This window comes from Pogoniulus pusillus (genome assembly GCF_015220805.1).
Source record: "Pogoniulus pusillus isolate bPogPus1 chromosome W unlocalized genomic scaffold, bPogPus1.pri SUPER_W_unloc_1, whole genome shotgun sequence".
In the NCBI taxonomy this organism is placed as follows: Eukaryota; Metazoa; Chordata; class Aves; order Piciformes; family Lybiidae; genus Pogoniulus; species Pogoniulus pusillus.
Window position 1 is genome coordinate 1,809,459 of NW_026974535.1, and position 14,832 is coordinate 1,824,290.

The window sequence follows — 14,832 nt, forward strand, 5'->3', positions numbered from 1 at the left end:
TTTAGGAGGGACATCAAAATGCTTGAGCGTGTCCAGAGAAGCATGATGAGGCTGGTGAGAGACCTCAAGCACAAGCCCTACGAGGAGAGGCTGAGGGAGCTGGGATTGTTTAGCCTGGTGATGAGGAGGCTCAGGGGAGACCTTATTGCTGTCTACAACTGCCTGAAGGGTGGTTGTGGCCAGGAGGAGGTTGCTCTCTTCTCTCAGGTGGCCAGCGCCAGAACGAGAGGACACAGCCTTAGGCTGTGCCAGGGGAGATTTAGGCTCGAGGTGAGGAGGAAGTTCTTCACTGAGAGAGTCATTGGCTACTGGAATGGTCTGCCCGGGGAGGTGGTGGAGTCGCCGTCCCTGGGGCTGTTCAAGGCAAGACTGGACATGGCACTTGGTGCCATGGTCTAGCCTTGAGCTCTGAGGTAAAGGGTTGGACTTGATGATCTATGAGGTCTCTTCCAACCTTGGTGATACTGTGATACTATGATTTTCACAGAAAAACAGTAGAGCTTGTGGTGGAGGGCCTGTAGGCCCGAAGAGAAGCTTCTTTATGCCTATGCATGCCTGGACATGTTTTTTCTGCCAGGACCCCTGGTTGTAAACAAGTTGTGTAACACTCACACACCCAGCTCGTGTCTCCCTGGGGCAAATCTATGTGATCCCCATATCTGGGAGAGTCCAGGCAAACAGCTCCTGCCTGTTATGGGAAGGTCTGGCTTACTGCCAACCTGATTGGTCACTCTGGTGGCCAAAGGGCCATTAATCTTGGCCCACAGTCCATAAAGAGGGATGCACAGGAGAACCACGTGCTCAGCGCTCTGACCCTGCCTGCAAGGATCAGACACAGTTCTGACTTTCACCTGGGAGGATTTATCATTTCCCCTCAAGCCGGGAAGATTCCAGCATCCAAGTCCACAGGCAGAGCCCCTGAAGTCCAGACATTGGGTACAGGCTGTGACACAACCCCAGAGGGTGATTAATAATTAATAATAACACTTGTGAGTAAAGCTTTAATTCCTCTGTAATATAAGTTATCTTTGCCTTAGAGCAGAAAGAGTTTCAGCCCCTCTGCTAGGCAAACAGCATAATCTCCCAAGCGGCACTAAGCCAAAAGGGAATTCCTCCCTCTGTGTATAGTTTGAAATGTTTTGCTAGTTAAATAACCAGATCCCTGTATATATTCTATCCTAAATTGTTTTCATACCTTTGCACAGAACTAAGTTTTAATACACAGTGGTTGGGGGTGGCAAGAGTTCATAAATATTAAATTTAATCAATTATATTTTATATAAAATTTATATTGCCTCAAATTGATTTCTCACCTCTGCCAAATAGGCGTAGGTACAGAAACCCCCTCCGTGACATTTTGGCGCAGGGTGCATAATGTTGAAAACATTTCATAATTTAGGATATAATATTACAGGACATGATGTGGAATGGGCAGCAAAAAATTGCTGCCAGCATGAATCCTTATTTCAAACGCTAGCAAGCAATGCTCAGGAAAACTGCTCTTTAATCCCAGACATGTGCTTAGCACAGCCACTGACAGAGCTAAAAATTGTGGATGAAAATATTCTGAGCTTGGAGAGAGAGAATGAAAAACTGAAATTTCAAAATCAGAGGCTTTTTGATTTGATCTCTTTATGCCTGATAAGAGAGGTGAAACCAAGTTCTATTCCCCCCCCATTCTTGCTAGAGGAGAGCGGAGGAATAGAGGTACTTAATCGCCCATTAACTCAAACAAAAGACCTGGCCAAACCCGACATAGGGTCATTAACGGATACAAAAGATGTGGCCGGGCAATCAGCCTTCTATAGAAATCCGAGGCATGCCCCAGCCTATTATTCAGGCTGAGCCCAGCCCAAGCCAGGCAAAACGTAAGCAGCCAGGCAGGGGACAACCCCCAAATTCCAGTTGCCAGGGCAACCCCAGCCGAACCTGATCCGTGCCATTTTGGAGCAGAGCCCCAGAACTCAGAAGCAAAAAGCTGCAAAGCCCAAAACGGCACAGAGAAAGAAGACTCCGCGCCCTCGAAGCCGCCAGACACTTGCAGCGTCAGCCTATGCATGCGCAAGGCAAGCGCCCATGCTGCACAGGAGCCATGAGCAACCAACCGTCAGCCGAGTCCTGCACAGCCATGAAACCGTCATCCAGCTCCTGCCCAGCCGTGAAAGACAAACAGTGGCAAAATGCCGGGAAACCGCGACTTCAAGGGCACCCTGTCACGGAAGCAGCCGCCTTACTGTGGTCCAGCGCATGAATCCAGTCCGTCTGCCAGCCACCAGTCCTCCAGCGACAGATGCGCCACGCCGCGAAGCCCCCCCACGTAATCCAAAAGGAGAATCCCGGGGGAAAGGCGCGAATCTCAAACAGCAGAAAGATGCCAAGCCTCCAGCCTTAGCTAAGGGCACAGATAACAGCCACGGGGCAGAAACACAAGGCAAGAAGAGAGTGCGTTTCTGAGACTTGTCCCCAGCGCCTTCTGAACCTAAAGAACAGCGCCACCAGCGGGACGAGGAGACACATCGCACCACGAGGATCCAGAGTGAAGATCCCAGCAGCGACAGCGACCCCAGCTGTTCAGACCAGTACGTCTCCAAGGAAGCTTCAAAAACCCTTTCAAGTGCTCCTTCAGCTGCTTTTGATAAGCATCTGGGAGATGTCAGGTTAGTGTCACCTTTCAAAAGTTCAAACAAAGGATTTAAATCAGAATTGGGAATGCCCAGAAGAGGTCTGACCAAATTTATAGATCCCAGTAATTTTTGAACATCATGTAAATTGGTTATTTGAGTTTGAAGCTGCACCTTCTGAGGTATTATTGTTTGAGCCCTTATTTTCCATCCCAAGTATTGCCAAGGTTCAACTTTTTGTATTTTTTCTTTGGAAATGCAACGACTCACTTTTTCAATGGCTGCACAGATCTCCTGTACTGCCCTTTCCATATCTGATAGATTACTGGCAGCAATAAGCAAATCATCCATGTAATGGTACAATAGTACCTGCGGGAATTGCAGGCACACTGGGGACAATGCTTTAGCCACATACCATTGACAAATTGCGGGACTATTTTTCATGCCCTGTGGTAATACAGTCCAATGATATCTTTTAAGAGGTGCCTGCATGTTGATACTTGGGACAGAAAAAGCAAAATGAGGTGCATCCTCAGGGTGCAAAGGAATGCAAAAGAAACAGTCTTTCAAATCTATAACGGTCAAAACCCAATTTTTTGGTATCATCGTGGGGGAAGGAAGTCCTGGCTGCAATGCTCCCATAGATTCCATTGCATCATTAATCTTTCTTAAATCGTGGAGCAAGCGCCACTTGCCTGATTGTTTTTGTATTACAAAGACAGGAGTGTTCCAGGGGCTAAAGGAAGGGACAATGTGTCCTTGCTCGAGCTGCTCCTGTACTATTCGTTCAAGAGCGCGAAGTTTGTTCTCAGAGGGGCCACTGATCCACCCAAATAGGTGCTTGTGTTTTCCAGGATATGTTTAGGGTGTCGCGCTCATCAGCAGCCCTTTCTAAAAATGTGTTTCTAAGGTGATACCCCATTGAGACAGGACATCTCTTCCCCACAATACCATAGATACTGGTAACACAAAAGGCTTTACAGTTGCGACCCTTCCCTCAGTCCCCATGATTTGTATTGATTCCATGCTTTGCTGACTCCTCCCCAGCCCCCCTATCCCTGCCAGAGGCTGTGATAGCTTTGTCAGTGGCCATGCCGGAGGCCATTTAGCAGACGAGATGACTGTGACATCCGCACCAGTATCGATGATACCATTGAGAGCAAATTGTTGTTCTGCTCTTTTTACGACACATTTTTGAACAGGCCTTTCACTGGACAGTGATTGAGTCCAATAAATTTCTGGAAGCCCCATTGAACCAAATGCTCCCACCCGCTCCACTGTAGTTGCAGGATTAAAAGGATCTTTAGGAAGCAAAATCAATTGGGCTACATTGCTGTTCCCTGCAATTATACAGGGGGGAGCGGCATCCAAACTATTATCTTTACTTCCTTAGCATCATTATCAATAACCCCAGGCAGCACAAAAAGACCAGTTAAAGTGGTTGACGATCTTCCCAAAATCAGACCAATCATGTTTCTCAGCAAAGGTCCTTTAAAGTTGGTATCTAGCAGATGGACTGAAGAGTCAAGCAAGGTCACAGCGTGTCTTGTTTCCAGGTCCAGTCCTGCACTGCCTGTTGTGGCTCACTGTAAGCCGCAAGTTGATGTCCCGAGGGTAGGATTGTCGGCTGCATTATTTGTGTCGTGGCGCGGCGCCGATCCGTGCTCCTCTGCCCGTTTCCCTGAAGCGGTTTGCCTTGTTTATTAAATTTTGAATGACATTGGGCAGCATAATGTCTACCTTTCTGGCATCTGGAGCATATGGGTACAACCTTATTGGTCTTTTCTTTCTGAGCAAAACAATTCCTTTTAATATGGCCAGGTTTTCCACAGCCAAAACATAATGAGGAGTTTCCACCAGCATTCATGGCGGCAAAGGCAGCAGCCATAGTCTCATACTTGTGTTCAGGTGTACCAAAGCGATTACACGCCTCCATCATTTCAACAAGGGAGGGTTTTTTGTTCGGAAGGGATTTAAGCAATTGCTTACAGTCTATGTTAGCATTCTCAACTGCAAGTTGTTGGAGTAAAATAGCCCTGGCTTCCTCATTCTCTACCTGCTTTTCAAGTGCCTCCTGAAGCTTTGCGACAAAGTCCATAAATAATTCCTTTGCTCCTTGCACAATAGTAGAAAAAGCTTTCTGGGGTTTTCGGGCATCTGGTATCTTTAAAAGCGCTCTCTTAGCAGCATCTTTTGTAGCATCTAGAGCTTCCTGTGGGCAATCTCTTGCCTGCACAGCAGGATCAGTCAACTGCCCCGTGCCCATTAAATGATCCATAGTTAAAGCTTGTAAGGCTGGGTTATTCCCTGCCGCAAACCTTTGTAAAACACCTTCTAAACTCTGGCGCCAGCCCGCTTCCCACAACATGTATTAGGAAGAATTAAGGAGCAATTTGGCTATAGTTTTAAGATTGAAAGGCGTTAAGGTATAACTTTCACAGACAGAGCCCAATAGCCCAGCAAAGTAATGTGAACCCAGTCCGTTGTCGGCAGCAACGCGGCGTAATTCTTTTGTGACCGAAAAATTAAGAGCTTCCCATCGTGGATTACCCCTGCATCCAGGATATATGACAGGGGCCACGATGGTGCGTGCTGGCGGTGCCGTGGTCCGGGGGGGGGATCGAAATGCGTTCTGCCATGTTGGCATCCCCTCCTGCCAAGGCTTGGTGTTTTATAGCAGCCCACACAGCACGGGGGTCATGATCATCATGGAAACAAAGGTCCGGTTCTCATTTGAGGTCGAGAGGATCCGTCTCGAAAGGGTCCTCACTCAGAGGTGCCGTTTGAGAAACCCCAACAGCAAGACAGGATCACACACGGGATTTCGGCACTGGGACAGGCGGCAGCTTCGGCTCGCCTTCTGGCTTTGCAGAACTCGGTGTCCCTTTCTTCCGTGCCCCACCCGACTTCCCCTCTTGCTCCTTAATAGCCTCAAACACTGTTCGCCACGGCGCGAGCAGCCACTGCGCCTCAGGGTGTCCTTTTGTAGAGAGATCCCACAAACAGACCCCTGCTTTGTCCCATAGTTCTGATGTAAAAATGTTAACTTTAGTGGCGCCCGGGAGCTTGTCGCGGACCCATTTCATCGCCAATTTCAAATCATGACCCGAAATGTCTTTGTTATGCTTCCGGACAAGTTCTTTCATGAGTTTATAAATGTCCCTTTCCTCATGGGAACCCTGGTTTCCCATTTTCAGTTTCTCTGGGCTCACCTGCCAATCTTGAGGAGGTAACTAGTCACAGGCCTGCTCCCTGCTTCTTTCAGCAGAATTCCAAGTTCCCAGAGACTCGCAGCGGCCGTCCTCTCTCAGACGTTCAGTTCCGATATCACATCGGTGGTCACCATTTGCTGCGACGAAGGGACGGGGAGACAGCTTGATGCAAGCTAAGTTCCGATTTTATTAGGCAACATACAAGGGTATTTATACTTTCCAGAGAGTATCAGAAGGCTTAACATTTTTATCTATTGATTAGTCATTTTATCACATGCAAAATCATCTAATCTAAGTTCCGTTGGCCACATCAGCTCCCAGGGTGCAGTAGTGTCAGCATATTCATCAGGTAAGAAGGACAGGCATATTCATGAGATCACTCCGACTAAGACAGTCTGCCCCAGGGCCTGTGTTGCAGTTCCTCTGACCCTACAGTGTACGTCTCGGTTGTGCTGCATATCTAATGATTTATGGGAGAAAAGTACTGTTCTGATTTTGAACGCAGATAGTTTGTTGAGAAAATCGATATTTTTCTGCTGGAAATCTACAGACTCATACTGCAAATGTGAGCCTTAGGATATGAACTCATCTCTTTTGTGGTGTAAGTCTTGGTTCTGCTGCATACATAGTAAATGTATTATTTCGCAGCTGAGCTCTTCTGTTTTGTGGTGTATGTTTTTGTTGTGCTGCATATCTAATGATTTATGGGAGAAAACTACTGTTCTGATTTTGAACTCCACCAATTTGTTGTGAAAATTGATGTGTTTCTGCTGGAAATCTACCGATTCATACCGTAAATGTGAGCCTTCGGATATAAACTCATCTGTTTTGTTGTGTACGCCTCTGTTCTGCCACATATCTAATGATTTAGGGGAGTAAACTACTGTTCAGATTTTGAACTCTGCTAGTTTGTTCTGAAAAATGATGTGTTTCTCCTGGAAATCTACTCACTCACGGCGTCAGTGTATTGTTTTGGTGCTGAACTACCTTTGCACAGGTAAAAGCTATCCGACTTGCTCTTGATGTGGCTGAACTGGCCCATGCTTTACCTCTATACTGATTCGTGGATGGTGGCTAATGCCTTATGGGGTTGGCTAAAGGACTGGGAAAGAAATAATTGGCAATGGAAAGGAAAACCAATTTGGGCTGCTGAATTATGGCAAGACATTGCTACCCGTCTAGAGAAAATCCCTGTAAGAGTATGACACATAGACGCTCACATGCCCAAAAGTAAAGCTACTGAGGAACATCAGCACAACCATCAGGCAGATTTGGCTGCCAAGGTGTTTCAAACCAATGTGAATTGTGATTTGGATTTAGATTGGGAACACTGAGGTGAACTATTTTTAGCCCGGTGGGCCCATGATTCCTCAGGACATGGAGGCAGAGATGCTACCTACCAACAGGCACGGGATAGAGCAATCAACATATCCATGGATGTGGGAGAATTTCTCCTGCAGCGGAGCATGAGCTGTAAACATGATGGGAAATGTCCTTGGAGTCCAGCAGGCCCCAAGGAAGCTAAGCTGTTAGGCTGAGCAACCCACGCACACCTGATAGGGGATGGAATTTGCCAGCCCCTGGGGTGGATACAGCTCTAGGGGGCTGTGATGGTTTGGGCTCTTACCCGCCCCCCACACTTTGTATTTGCCCCAGCTAACTCAGACGGACCCTGGGAATATAGATGAAGCAATTTATTTACAGCTAGCAGAATTTACAAGCAGCTATTTACAATATATACAGTTATATACAATTATATACAGAAATATACAAAGGATAAACAATACAAAAGCACAACTCCCCTCCCAGAAAACTGAGTCCCCAGGAGGGGCTTCCAAACCACCCCAACACCTCCCCCGGCCCTCTCAACCTTACCCCAGTTCTCAGGAAGAAGAGAGGTGAGGCCAAGAGGTTAGGGAGCAAGGTTAGTAGGAGCAAGGTTAATGAGATGTGACTAGGTCTAAGGCAAAAGCAAGAGTGAGAAACAAAAAATGGAGAAAGTTTACTTCTTCTTCCCAGAGCTCTCAGCGTGACTGTGAGAGAAGTTGACATCAATTGTTTTCATTTCACTGCCTGTTATCTAGTTCTTTTACCAAAACATTCTAGCTTGCTTCAAACTAGCACAGGGGCTGACCCTGCCAGCCCCCCCTGAGGTGGGACCACGGATTGTTTTGATAAGGGTAACCTATATGCACCCTGCACGTGGCTTGGGGCCAATCTGTACTGTCCGCTTCTGCCAGCCCCAGGCTGGTTCTGCACACCTCCTCTGAGGCACTATATAAGCCGCTGTATTTCCTTAATAAATTGTACTGAGGTACTGATTCATAGCAAGCTGCCAAGTCGAGTCGTCAGTACTCCGATCTCACCTCTCGCCAGCCTCCGGACCCCAACACATGGACGCTATAACACAAGTTATACATGACTGTGATATTTGTGCTGCTATTAAACAAGCCAAGCGTCTGAAGCCCTTGTGGTATGGTGAGCGATGGGCAAAGTACAAATACGGTGAAGCGTGGCAGATTGCTTACATCACTCTACCTCGTTCTTGGACTGGAAAGCAATATGCCCAGGTGGCCAAGAGAGCAGTGTGCCCAGGTGGCCAAGAGAGCCAATGGCATCCTGGCCTGCATCAGGAACAGTGTGGCCAGTAGGACAAGGGAGGTTATTCTTCCCCTGTACTCAGCACTGGTCAGGCCACACCTTGAGTACTGTGTCCAGTTCTGGGCCCCTCAATTCAAGAAAGATGTTGAGGTGCTGGAATGTGTCCAGAGAAGGGCAACAAAGCTGGTGAGGGGCCTGGAGCACAAATCCTATGAGGAGAGTTTGAGGGAGCTGGGCCTGTTTAGCCTGGAGAAGAGGAGGCTCAGGGGTGATCTTATTACTGTCTACAACTACCTGAAGGGGCATTGTAGCCAGGTGGGGGGTGGCCTCTTCTCCCAGGCAACCAGCAATAGAACAAGGGGACACAGTCTCAAGTTGTGCCAGGGAAAGTATAGGCTGGATATTAGGAAGAAGGTCTTCACAGAGAGAGTGATTTCCCATTGGAATGGGCTGCCCAGGGAGGTGGTGGAGGCACCATCCTTGGAGGTCTTCAAGAAAAGACTGGATGAGGCACTTAGTGCCATGGTCTAGTTGACTGGCTAGGTCTGGGTGCTAGGTTGGACTGGATGATCTTGGAGGTCTCTTCCAACCTGGTTGATTCTATGATTCTATGATTCTATGTGCTGACCATGGTAGAAGCAAGCACCGGATGGCTGGAAACGTATCCAGTTTCCTATGCTACTGCACATAACACCATTTTGGGCTTGGAAAGACAAATCCTGTGGCGACATGGTGCTCCAGAGAGAACTGAGTCGGTTAATGGCACCCAGTTTAAAAATAATCTCATAAAATCTTGGGCCAAAGAGCACGGCATTGAGTGGATCTATCACATCCCCTGTTATGCACCCGCCTCAGGCAAAATTGAACACTACAATGGCTTGCTAAAAACAACTTTAAAGGCAATGGGGGGAGGAACCTTAAAGAACTGGGAGAAACATCTAGCCCAAGCCACTTGGGTAGTGAATAGTAGAGGTTCCACCAACCGAGCTGGCCCAGCTCATTCAGAGGTCTTACAAAAGGTAGAAGGTGACAGGGTTCCTGTCATTCGTGAAAAGAATTTGTTGGGCAAGTCTGTTTGGGTATTCTCCCCTTCGGGGGAGGCTACACCTGTCCGAGGGGTGGTTTCTGCTGAAGGACCTAGTCATACATATTGGGTTATGCGGAAAAACGGTGAAATACGTGTGCCACAAAAGAATCTGACATTGGCAGAAAGAATGTAGATATGTTGTTATGAGTTCTTTTGCAGATGATTGTTGTGTCCAAAAACCATGAAGAGCCCGGTATCCATGAGCATGAACCCTGTGAGTGCCAAGAGTCCTGCTCTATTCCACTCATCGAAGAAAACATTTGACTGTTGCCCTTGTGGGGGCAATCAGTGACCTGGTTCAGGAACGAGATGGTGACCAGTTCTTAGCCACTCGTGACCACAGCTCACACATACCGATGCAGTGGAGAACAAATGGTGTTTATTCATGTACAGTGCTGGGTTATATAGTGTGAAGATAAACATCATTTCCGTCTGCTTACATCACTACTAAATATTATGGGTTATGGCAGTAAGGAGAGGGGCCCCTGTCTTTCCATACATCCCGTTATCTTCCGGATGCCAGACCCTAGCTGCCCACATCTCCCCCCTCCCTATGCTCAATAAGACTAGCTAAAATATAACATTTTCTTAAAAGAATAAAATTGTAAAAAAGTATAAAATTCTATATACAAAGAGCATAGAAAAATATTCACAATATCAAAAGGTCTTAACAGTAAACTTCAGTAGTCAGGCACTTTAAATGAGGTACTGTTGAGAACAATGTAGTGCAACCAAGTGTAGTTAGTGTAAAAGTATGAGATGAGAACATTCTTCACATTATCGTTAGTAAAAACCCAAAGTGCTCGTACCCATCACACGTGAAAATTCCCTAAATATGTTTCTAAGTCAGCTGCCTTATATTTTACTATCCCTATCTTCTATAACTATTTTCTTCACAGTATAACATTCTTTGGTGCAAACCTAAGCTACTTTGTGCAAGATAATTATAGTAATACTGAAGGTACCTTAGAGTAAATCTTACTGCTCTACAAGCATGATGTCTGCAACCTACGTCTAACAAATGATACAAACGTGTTCAGTACACAGGGTCCAAAAACTAAAGTCAGCACGATCACTGCAATCGGTCCCATCAGGGAGGATATCAGGGTGGTTAGCCATGGTGATCGATTATACCATAATTAGAACCATCCTTGTTGGGCTTCCCTATCCTTTTTTCTTTGGGCCAATCTTTCTCTTAATTTAGCCATTGAATCTCTAACTACTCCAGTGTGATCTGCGTAAAAGCGTGAACAGAAGGTCTAACCCTCGTCTGTTCTGTAAAACAACTTCTGAAAGTGATGAGAGAGATTTTTCTAGGGAGGTCACAGAATTTTCTAGTCTTTGCAGGTTCTCATCAATGACGGCCTGTAGGTGGGTTGGGCCCTTTTGTTGGGATACCAAGGAAGTCGGCACCCATTGCCCCGGTTGGTGTCTGTACGAGGCATTGGATGGTCTTACCATACCCAGAATCAGAATCACACAGAGACATCGTAACCCTCCCTTTCGAGGGCCTCCTTGCTGTTGCTTGGATCTTGCTGGTATGACACTTTCCGGCGTGGGTGGTGGTGAAGCGCTTTTCGGGTTGTCATCATCCTCTGCCACTGGGAAGTACGCATTACGAGGGCGTCCAATCAAGAGGTCCTGTGGACAAAAACTCAGTTTTCACAGTTTTCATTAGTTTTTATTCTGGAGGTCTGGTTTAATAGACTTAAGTGGACACCACTTGACCTTGCCATCTTTTCTGACTGCGGCGTATCCACGCCCTGTTAAAGCTAATTTCCGTCCTGATTCCCATTCTCCTAACTCATTTCTAACTATGACTGATGTGCCCTCTTCTAATGCCTGAGTGGCCCAATGTTTTTGGGAAGGGCTGTTCGTCTCCTCCCCTCTCGGGAACTGATTTAATGCCAGTAGAGCAGTTGTCAGCAGACGTGCTTGATCCCCTGAAGGAATGGTACCATTGAATCCTTCTGATTTCGCTAATACCTCTAATTTTGTTTTTAGAGTTTGATTTGCTCGCTCGACTATGGCCTGTCCTGTGCTATTATATGGAATCCCGTGAACTAAACTGATACCCCATTTTGAAACGAATGCTTGAACTGTCTTAGAGACAAAATTTGGACCATCGTCTGTTTTAATCTGATTGGGGATACCGAGCCACGCCATGGCTGTTAACCAGTGTTGAATGGTTGCTTTGGAGTCATCTTTGAGATGTTGTGTGGCCACTATCATTCCGCTGTAGGTATCTACAGTTACTGCCAGCCACGCTCGTGGCTTCAATAGTTGGCAAAGTGTAAAGTCTGTTTGCCATATTTCTGAGGCTTTAAGACCTCTGGGGTTGACTCCGCTGGACCACAGTGGTGTTTTTTGACAGTGAGGGCATGTAGCTACTACATGTTTAGCGTCTGTGATCGAGATCGCGCATCTCTTTGCCAGTGCTTTGGCTCTGATGTGAAGAGACTCATGCAGTTCGCGTGCATCTTTCAATGTCCACAATCCTTTTGCTGCAGCATCTGCTCTGTCATTGCCGATTTGAAAAAATCCTTTTATCGGGTTGTGGCTGTTGACATGGATGACTGATATGGTGCCTTTTTTGGGGATTGGCTACTGCGGTGTATATAGCATTCACTGTTTCTTGTGTCTTGGCCACTGCAGTGTGGACAACCTCTTGGATTGGAAGGTCTTCTTCTTTCACGACGTGCCTGATCATGTCTGCAATGCTTGCTCCTCTTTGCAGTGTTCGCAGTATCTCTCTGGTTGCTGAATTACATTGTTGGTGCGCGCATTCTGTCATTGTTTGATTTTATGCTTCTTCAGGTAGGGCTGAGGAATCGATTGCAGTTTGCAGGCGATCCACAAATTTTTTGAAGCTTTCATTTTCACTTTGTCTTATGGTGGTCCATGGCAGTGGCTTTGTGACATCTGCAAAAGTTGTGCGGAGAGCAGCTCTGGCTGCACGAGTAGTCGTTAGGATTTCATGAGGCTCCATGCCTTCTGCTTGTAGCAGAGGAGAGGGCATTGCTGGATCCTTGCCCATCAGCCTTAGTACACTGGAGCCATGTAGTGGGTGGTCTGCCCCTGTTATTTCAGCTATTTTATTTGCACAGTTTTCCTCCCAATCTTGTTTAAAAACAATCATCTCTGATCCATCAAGCATCATTTTACAAATTTGTCTGATGTCAAATGGTATCAAATTATCATTTCCAAAGAGACTATCTAAGAGAGTGGACACCATAGGCGAATTAATCCCTTTTTCTGCAATCGCTTTCACTATCTCTTGCAACCTCTTGGGGTTAATTGGCAGGTATGTCACATCTCCCTCCCCCGTCGTTTGTACCGGGTACGCTAATTTGGACAGTGGGACCCACTCAGCGCATGCCGCATTCACTTCTCTACAGTTTGTGAGAGAGAGTTGTTTCCCTAGCAACCCTTTCTTATTTTTATTAGAAGTCTCTTGCTGTTTATTTGCTTCTATCTCCTCCACCTCTGAGGTTGAATCGCCGTTCCACTCTCCCTCGGTGCTGCCTGGCTCCAAGTTGGAAGCCGACTGACTGCTTGCTTCCAGGCATCGGCAGCATTTTGCCGAACTCCGACCCCGCCCCCTTTCTTTGTCTGCTGGCTCCCTCCTTCTCCATCCACCCTGCCCCTTCCTCGGGCTCTGTTTCTGCCCCTTCTTCTTACTGGTGGGTGCCTCTCCCCTGCCCGGCTTGCTCCACCTGCAGGGGGGTGGGGTGGCCAGTTTGTATGTATTTTGATTGTTTTTTTGGCTTCTTTCTCTGTTTTTTCTCTCTGCCTCTTGACTATGATTGTCTGATTCTGACTCATCTGCCTCCCCTTGCTCCCTGCCACGCACACCTTCACCACGCCCTTCGCCTTGCCGCTCGGCGCCATCTTTATGCGAATACGGAGGTGGTGGCTTTGTCCAGGTCTCTTCTGAACGCCCCCCCCCGCTGCCACATTCCTCGCCTCCCGAATCAGCTCGTTCCAGGGGGATTTCGCTGGCACCTGTTCCTCTGTCGGTGGGTCCAGAGGTTTGGGGGGGGGTTGCGGAGGGACATTTCCCTCCTGATCTTTTATCTCAGCAGGACCGCTCCCCCCTGGGGGGTCTGGAGTCTGCTTGACCACCCCGACTCCTGCTTTCGGAGTGACTAACAGATATTCCTTAGCCACCTTCCAAGTTTCCTTCTCCTGAATGGCTGTTTTCAGAGCCTGCTCTACTCTGCCCCAAGCCTTTAGATGTTTTGCACACCCAGCAGATTTTGTTTCCTCTGCTAATGCTCGGGTGCATTTATCCCACACCTCTGGGTGGAGGATCTCCACTGGCTGGTCAATGACTCCAATTTGTAAAAGTCTCGCAATAACAAGAGTAAAATCCCTAACCTTACAATTTATATGCCATTGTTTATGTAACTGAGATACGACCTTCACAAGAGCTTCCATGGTCCTTGCGGGTCCCCGGGGGTGTCCCCCCTCTTCTCAAACTCCGCCTGTGGAGCTGATCCTGCAGCTCCGACAGCCGTTCCTGGAGCGCAGGTGTTCTCCCGGATTTCGGCACCACTTGTTGTCCTTGTGGGGGCAAGCAGCGACCTGGTTCAGGAACGACACGGTGACCAGTTCTTGGCCACTCATGACCACAGCTCACACACACCGATGTGGTGGAGAACAAATGGCATTTATTCGTGTACAGTGCTGGGTTATATAGTGTGAAGATAAACATCATTTCCGTCTGCTTACGTCACTACTAAATATTATTGGTTATGGCAGTAAGGAGAGGGGCCCCTGTCTTTCCGTACATTCCATTATCTTCCGGATGCCAGACCCTAGCTACCCACATCTGACTGTTCTAGAAAACCATTGAGCTAGCCAATGCCTGAGACTGACGGAAATGAGAAGATGAATGACCGGAAATTGAAGAAAGATGCTTGAAGCCTGGACAACGACCATCTGCGATACTGATGTTATCCCTAGTTACATAGAATGTCTTGATGCTGCAATGGTAAATTATATTAAAGGGGTGGATTGTGGCCATTTGAGCTGATTCTCTAGCTCAGACATAGGGGAAAGATGAACACTCCAGGGATAGGCCACATAATGGCAACAATAGATAAATTAATATATTTTCATTGGAGCATCAAGAGCTTAATGTCCAGAAGCACAGCTTCTTCTCCCCCTTCTCCCGCTGGCTTCTGCTGCTTCAGCTGTGCCTATCTTCCCTCGCTGCTGTTTTGGATGCTGCTGCTTCTGCTGCTTCCCCACCGCTTGACCCCTCCCCCATCTCCCTTAAGGTTATTGTTTTGGGTTTTTTTCCTTC